Raw genomic sequence first — 8564 nt, 5'->3', positions numbered from 1 at the left:
GTGTGATTAATTCCATCTGTCACATACTCTTTGTACAGGATAGGATGCACGGTTGCTACCAGCCGGTCAGGCTTCTGTGCCAGATATGGACTGACTATAGAGCTTTCATCAGTGGAGAGAGATACTAGAGATGTGGTCTCTTTAAGACATTTTAATGCACTGCTTGGTATAGATGTTACCAGCTAAAGTAAGGTGTGCAGTGTTGTAGCCCTGTCGATCCCAGGATATTAGAGAGACAAGATGGATGAAACAGCTTTTATTGGTGAGGTGAGGTAAATCACACCTGGCGACACCTAGTGGTTGATTATAATACAGTAGTAACATTTCGTTTCATCTCCTCCTTTAAGTTTAACATTCCTACTATTTACAAAATTTACACTATCTTTAAAGTTCAATATGTATCAGTCTGTTAAGTGTCTCTGAACTGTACTGGTTTTCTAATTACACAGCCTGAACATGTAACAGCTTGTTTGTCTGGTTGTCCATTAGTTGCAACAACTCTCTCTGGTTGGTTTAGAATCTTTGAATCTTTTTCTACAAATGCAGAATAAGAAGAGTTTATTGTTCATTCTGAGGAACAAACTGAAGATGTCAATGGTTTCTGCTGAACTCTCCACTGTCTGTCTCGATAACTTATGATCTGGGCAATTAATTATTTTTCTTTATGACAGCTGAATTCTCCAGCCTTCCTCCATCCAGTTTGACACACAAACAATCACCAGGTTATAGACCTGGCAGTTCTCTGAGTTATAAAAATGTTAAGCTATTTCTATCCAGTTTGGCTTCTCTCTTCATTTCTGGCCACTTTGCAGCTAGAACAGTAGTTGGAACAATAGTTCTGATTTGTCTTCCTATCAGGAGTTCTGCTGAACTATATCCAGAGATGCTATTGGTGTTGATTTGTAGCTCAGAAGAGCAAGGACTGGATCTTCCTAATGAAGGATTTTCTTGGCTGTCCATATAACTCTCTCAGACTCTCCCTTCACTTGTGGGTAATGCAGGCTGCTACTAATATCATCAAAATCATATTTCATTTGGAATTACTTAAATTCCACTGCAGTGAATTGTGGTCCGTTGTCTGTCACTAGTTGTTTCAGAATATCAAAATGAGCAAAAGTGCACTTCAATTTCTTGATAACATTGTGTCATATTATGTCTTTCAAGTACACTATTTCTATACACTTGGAAAAATATTTCATTATGACTAGGTAATGATGTCCTCTGAATTCACAATAATCTGCAGCCAGTCTTCTCCAAGGTAGAATTGTTGTTGTTATTAAAGACATGGCTCCACTAATTAGGTGCCTCCTGGACCCTGGAGAGGATGTGGAAAATGAGGAGGTGGTGGTGGAAATACAGGGCAGGTGGGGGAAAAATAGGGGGTGAGGGAAAATAAGGGGTGCGGCCTACGTTTGGGGGCGTCCCAGCCCCAGCTGGGCTGCATGCGGCAGCTGGGGAAAGACGTGGCTCTCCCAGTTCCAGTGGCCTCCCCTCTTCAGCTCCAGCTGCGCTGCGGCGGCTAGAAAAGACGAGAGTCCAACTCTCAGTCTCTCCCACCCCCAGCTGCGCTGCGGCGGCTGGGAGAGACTCCTGGCTGGACAATAACTCCAGTAACTGTGGTTGTTTTTAAAAAAAGAATCCAAATAAATCATCTCTTGTTCTCCTCAAAAGTGTCATTAAAAATCACATTTAATAACTATTTTTATAATAACAAAAGTGACAACGTATTATTTATGCCTAGCTTTTGCATTGCACTTAACTGGTACATAGGCTAATTAATCTAGTTCCTAAAATGAATGCTACCTCCAACAACTGCTTAAATTATTTGGATTTAGCTTTGTCTGGGAACATGTATTACGGCTTTAAAGTTTGATTTGCAGTATCACTCTTATAGACTAGTCTATAAGGTGCCACAGGAGTCGGACTCTTTGCTGCTTTTATAGTATCACTCTTGCATTTTCTAAAGTGTCATATCCCAGTTCTGGGGCTACGGTGGCCAGGAGAGATGCCTCTCCCCAAACACATTCTAAAACTTAATGGAAATCACTTGTCTGGATTTCCAAGTGATTTCCATTAAGTCTTTAGCATGTGTTTGGGGAGAGGTATTGAAAACCATTAAGGCCAGATCTTTGCTATCTGGTACAGTCCTGGCTGTTCAGAGTACTGTCACTGACTCATAAATAGCAAGCACTAGGTTTGGTGTTAGGTGCTTTGTAGGATGAAGACTTTATTTGCAAGCTCTTTGAAGCAGGGATCTGCCTGCAAACTCCGAAGCCATGTGTTAATGTGCTCCATTTACTTAAGAGGCTTGTGAAAACGTAATTAGCCTACTCCAAGTGTTTGAGTTGGTGACACACACTGTGTGAAACCATGAGAACTTTGCCAGTTTCTACAGGACTATGTTGCACTTGCACAGTGTGGGTCCTAAACACTCATTTAAAATACCCACAACCAACCACTTGATGTTTTACTTCCCTTTGTATTTTCAGTGTTGTCACTTGTTTGTGGTTTTGTTTGCTCTCTCTGTTGCTTTATTATTTATTTTTACTGTTCTCTGTGTGTGAAGTATTAAAGTAAGAGTTGACATCCAATAAAATTGTATAAGCCTGAGTGAATGCCTTTTACTCCTTTCCAATATCAGAAAAGATTGTATTAATATTTGCGATGAGAGCATGACTATTTCTAGTTGACTCATAGATTTGTTTAGCACCTCTGTATGCTAAAATATAGTATCAGTCTAAACAGAAAGGCAATGCCAGGTTTAGATCACTCCATATAACATTTTAATCTGCCTTTGCAGGAGATGTAATAAGCATGTCTCCATGCAAATTCCACTGGGGTTGGAGGAAGAAAGCACAGATTTGTCTTCAGCTCTCTGACTAGGGTCACCATATTTCCCTATGCTGAATATGGGACACCTGGTAAAATTACTTGTATTCAAGCAAGTTCAAGGGCAATTGTCATAAACAGATAGTTAAGGGTTAATGTCTCTTTTACCTGTAAAGGGTTAAAAAGCTCAGTAAACCTGGCTGACACCTGACCAGAGGACCAATAGGGGGACAAGATACTTTCAAATCTTGGGGGAGGGAGTTCTTTGTTTGTGTTCTTTGTTTTGGGGGTTGTTTGTTCTCGGGACTGAGAGGGACCAGACGTCAATCCAGGCTCTCCAAATCTTTCTGAATCAGTCTTATGTTTCAAACTTGTAAGTAGCACAGGCAAGGCGTGTTAGTCTTATGTTTGTTTTCTCAACCTGTAAATGTTTCTTTTGCTGGAAGGATTTTTACCTCTGTTTGCTGTAACTTTGAACCTGAGGCTAGAGGGGGTTTCCTCTGGGCTATATGAATCTAAGTACCCTGTAAGCATTTTCCATCCTGATTTTCCAGAGATGATTTTTACCTTTCTTTTTCTTTAATTAAAAGTTTTCTTTTTAAGAACCTGATTGATTTTTCTTTGTTTTAAGAGCCAGGGAATTGGGTCTGAACTCATCAGGAGTTGGTGGGGGAAAGGAGTGGGGAATGGTTAATTTCTCCTTGTTTTAAGATCCAAGGGGTTTGGATCTGTGTTCCCCAGGGAAGGTTTTGGGGGGACAGAAAGTGTGCCAGACACTGATTTCTGGCTGGTGGCAGCGTTACCAGATTTAAGCTAGGAATTAATCTTAGAAGGGTCCATGCAGGTCCCCACATCTGTACCCTAAAGTTCAGAGTGGGGGAGGAAACGTTGACAGCAATCGATCAGAACTATGCAGTACAAATGTTCAAATTAACATCAAGTTGACTGAGCCCCTGTTAAAAAGAAATACTGTGTAGTTGGAGTCTTTTTATTTACCTTCTTATCTTTAAGTTTTGCACGGGGAGAGGTGACACACACTCCCGTACACCTCTCTCACACGGGGGGGGGAGGGTTGACCGACCGATCTGACCTGACCCTCCCTGCACGGCGCTCTCTGCCCTCCATGCCTGGCTGGGCCCCCAGGAGGGACCAAGGCCGTCATTAAGATTTATGGGGCCCTACGCGGTATTATTAAACTGGTGCCCCTCTGCCCGACGGCAGCCTGGGCTCGCAGCCTGCAAGGGAGGGACAAGGCAGCAAAGGATACCGAGCCGCCTGGCACACCTCACGGTGGCAGAGAGTCACCGTTCCCCGCAGAGACCCCCATACACCTCTCCCTCACGCATTGGTGCCGGTGCATTTGGCTTTGTGAATAGGGCCCCTGCCTAAGGACAAGGCAGCACATGCTGGGTGTGCTGGAGCCAACCTGCTCTTATCTGCTTTCATGGGCGGTGGGTGAAGCTGCCGCTTGGGGAGGCTAGCTCCCCAGTCCTCTTCTTCTGCCTTTGGCCACACCCTTACTCCACCCCTGCTTTGCACCAGGCCCCGCCCTCTCCCCACTGTCTCCCTCCTCTCTACCCTCCCCCTCCCTTCTCACCCTCTTCCAGCCAAATCCCTGAACCCAAATGAAGCAAATGACACTAGAAAGAAATTGCAGCTGAGTGGTTTTTTTCAAAAGAAAATGGAGCATGTTTTCTACTGCATGCCAGATGGTGAAGAGTGGACATGCAGAAGGTACCTAATTAAAAGAACTAAACTTGTGAATAAAAAATGTCAGTCACAGGTATTTTGATATACCCTGAAGTTTGCCAGAGATTTATTTTTCTTTATGACAGCTGAATTCTACACTACTACTGGTAGTAGCAATGGTGGTAGCACTAGTGTAGATAGGGCCCAACCCTGTATCCAAAAGAAACAAAGCTCACACCATTCATAGCAGGACAGCAATAAGTGTTCTGGTGACACAAATGTGGCAGTAATATTACTGGTACAGCAAGGTACTTAAGCATAAGCCTTACTTTAAACATGTGAGAAGTCAAACTGAACAAAATGGGACTATTCATATGGTTAAAGTTAGACATATACTTAAGTATCTTGCTGAAATGGGGCCTAACTGAAACATTTCAAACTTGTGTGTTTAAGCTTTGGAACAATAACTTTCTTTCCCAGATGTTTTTTCTTTTAAGTAGTTGGAAAAGCTAACAGTCTTAATGTAAAGTTAACAACTCTTTTGGTTTGGGATATATATAGCTGACCTGGAACAGCCTGCATATTTTCTAGTCATCTTAGTCTTTTGTTAAAGTCCAGATAACCTCATTCTTCATATGCCTGCTTTTATGCATTCCTCTAGGTTTTGTTCCTTTTATAGTTGACACCATCATACATTTTAAATGAAACATTCTACCTGCGGCCATGGTGAAGGACTAGGTAGCCCTATTTTTAAAAATACTAGGGTTCAGATATGTATTATTGCTAACCAGAAGTAACAGCAGAATCTTCCTATTACTTTTCTGCATGGGAGGCTACAGTTTATATACTTGCTGATTTGTGCTAATGTTACCTTGTGCACATCTATTATTTATTTATTTGTACTGTCATGCTGCTGCTTTCACCCTTCTTTTAAGTCTCTTCTTTTGACCTCAATCAGTCCTGGATTATTATTACAAGTTCCCATCACTTCAGATAATGTATTGTCAACCTTATCTTTGAAGAGTTGTTTATAAATTGAATTACAAAAGTAGAGCATCCCCCATTGCTAAAGAATTGTGGTGCCTCAGATCATCAAAAACAAAACAATAATTTACAACATATAAGGAGCCCAGTTGCCTAAGTGTTGTCAAATGTTTTGTAGCATCACAGCATCGTGGGGGGTTTTGAGGAGAGATTTAAAGGTGGCTAACGTAGTGGGGCTTTGCGGATTTTTTCAAGGGAGTTCTTCAGATGCATGAAGGGCATGAAGGTGCGTGTTGGAAAATGTGACTAATGGGCAGTTAAGGTTTGCATGTTGATAGAGAGTAGGCAGAGGTCAAGAGCTCAATATATAACTGATAAGAGACAGGGCAGGAATAGGCCATGAAGGGCCTTAGAAATTAAGACAAGCAGTAGCCAAAATGTGCTCAAGACTGCAGGAAATAAAATGACAACTGGCCATCTCCTGAAGATATCAATAGGGGAGCCTAAAATAAGGAATAACTTGGCAGATTTTATTTTCTTTCCCCTTTTTTTGGAGTGTTTGCATTGGGGGTGGTTAGAGCTTCTGGAGGATAGGAAACAAGAGATGTGCTCCCATCAGGGCCAACCATATACATGAAAACTTCAAGAGTGCCTGTTAGTATGAATATAACAACAGTGAGTTAATCCCAAAGCTCTTATTCAATTTTCACTCGCTCCTTATTTTGGCAACATATATATGGATGCCAATAGAAGTTTTGTCACGGGAAGGACTGAGTACAAGCAAAGTAAATACATCCTGAACTGGCCCAATACTAGTAACATAGAATTGCTAAATAGTATACTAATAAAAATACATATTAATCTAATAATACTAATACTGCCAGTTTTTCTTCTGTCCTACTTTTCTTCCTGAGTGAAACAGCAAGAAACTTTTGTAGTGCAGCTCGGGAGAAGTGCTGATACTCAATTCCTACTGAAGAAAAAGAGTTAGCTGCTTAATCACTTTGACTACAGATTAATCCTGATTTATTTCCTACCCTCAGTACTGAAGGCGTCTTTGAAATTTTCTAGTCTTACATGACTGGACATAAATATAACTGGAAAGTCCACATTCTATTCTATTCTATTCTATTCTATTCTATTCTATTCTATTCTATTCAGGTTCTTATACCAAGCTCATCACCATAGTAGCTGAGCGCCTTCTAATAGCGTATTACGTGATGTGACTAATGTCTGTGCTTCATTGGATCAGCCAGTGACAACAAAGAAGGGTTACAATATCTATCATTTTCACAAAATGATTGATAGGAGGACTGTTCAAAGCCAAACTGCTGCCCATAATGGTATAGCAGTGTAAAGTACAATGTTGTCGGTGAAAAGATGCAGCTGCTGCTGAAGGTGATCGCTGGTTTTCTCTTCGTTGGTAGGACAGGGATTTAATTACCAACCTCACAATGTATTTTTTGGGACAGTAGATACATCTTTTCCTTTCTGCACTAATCATCATATTCTCAATGGCTGACGTGTGGGACCAGGAGTAACTTTCAGTTTACTGGTAGAAGTGGGTAATTTTTCTTTTTCCCTCTCAATATAGTATAGTGAACCTACAGTAGGACTGTGACTTTGGACGCTGAAGGGCACAGAGAAGGCTTATGTGCAAAGCCAGAGGGCTGGTATTTATTTAGTGATGTGGAGCTGGCTGAGGCAGTGATCATTTTAAAGTTTGTGAGACACTGTATTGATTTGCACCATAAATTATGCACCTTACTCTTCCTGCAGGACGGCTATGCACATTTCCTGGCTGAACTCACAGTCCTTGGCCTCAGCGAAAACAGCCTCTCTAGATAGCAGAGGGAATGAAAAAATTGATATCGGGCTGAACGCTTCTTGCTCAGTTGGTTGTCATTACACTAGTGACACTGGAGCACAAGGTGGCTGGAACAATTTGTATAGTGGGAGTGCTGAGAGCCATTGAACCAAACTGTAAGCCTTACTTTAAATATGTGAGAAGTCAAACTGAACAAAATGGGTTATTTATATGGTTAAAGTTAGACACATGCTTAAGTACCTTGCTGAAATGGAGCCTAACTGAGAAATTTCAAACTTGTGTGTTTAAGCTTTGGAACAATAACTTTCTTTCCCAGATGTTTTTTCTTTTAAGTAAGTTGGAAAAGCTAACAGTCTTAATGTAAAGTTAACAACTCTTTTGGTTTGGGATATATATAGCTGACCTGGAACAGCCTGTATATGATGGAAACCACTTTCAGCCGGGAGCACGGCAGCACCTCCAGTACCCATAGTCCCAGCACTTATTCTGGAGCATGTTGTGTGGATGTGGAGTGGAGTGGATGTGTCTAAGCTCTTGTGGAAGGAAGATGATCTCAAAACACAAGAAGATCTACTTCTGATGGCTCATCTCAATCAATTACTTACTCTAACTTGAGGAACAGCCAAATTAAAACTAAATAGGTATAGAATAGATATAGATAGAGTATCTAAACAAGATTTCTGCAGTGCTGGCTCCTGTTCTGAATCATTCCCGGAAGCACCAAATTGCCACTTACTGGAACTCCCTGTTCTGCACACCACAGAGCCTCCCAACGAGCTCTCAGAGACACTTAGTACTGTACATGCCAACAGATAAATTCCACTTCGCTTACTGGCCCTTTGTGTGAAGAATGTTACAACTTGTCATCAAAGGTTGGGAATTCTGTATTATAGAATCATAGAATATCAAGGATGGAGGGTGTCCGAAACCGATTGCGGTTCGATCAGCTTTGGTATTGGGAGAGGAAAAACAGGCTGGACCAGAATAAAGTTTAAAGTCAAGTGGCTGTGTTTATTGGGGGGACAGTTACAATGTTGGCCGAGGAGGGGGGCAATTCTTAGCTGCGATGTTATTAAACAATACAAACACACCCAAAAATCATTATCAATACAAATCTATACTGCTCACTGCTTCACACTGAGTAGACAGACACACCCGTTACACAAGGAGGAAATCGGGTTTGTCAGAGCGGTGCCCGGTGCAACACAGAAAAGAGACCCACAGGCCACTGCCT

General features: G+C 41.5%; 1 long non-coding RNA gene across 1 annotated transcript; it reads left to right on the top strand.

The window, feature by feature from the left end:
* Positions 1-6724: 6724 nt before the first annotated feature.
* Positions 6725-8235, top strand: LOC123362782. Its single transcript, XR_006576570.1, has 3 exons — positions 6725-6900; positions 7282-7433; positions 7729-8235. It is a non-coding gene; the product is annotated as an uncharacterized LOC123362782 (long non-coding RNA).
* Positions 8236-8564: the final 329 nt, after the last annotated feature.

Source organism: Mauremys mutica, chromosome 2, assembly GCF_020497125.1.
Source record: "Mauremys mutica isolate MM-2020 ecotype Southern chromosome 2, ASM2049712v1, whole genome shotgun sequence".
In the NCBI taxonomy this organism is placed as follows: Eukaryota; Metazoa; Chordata; order Testudines; family Geoemydidae; genus Mauremys; species Mauremys mutica.
The sequence above is the reverse complement of the archived record's forward strand: the minus strand, read 5'-3'. Positions and strand labels throughout refer to the sequence as shown.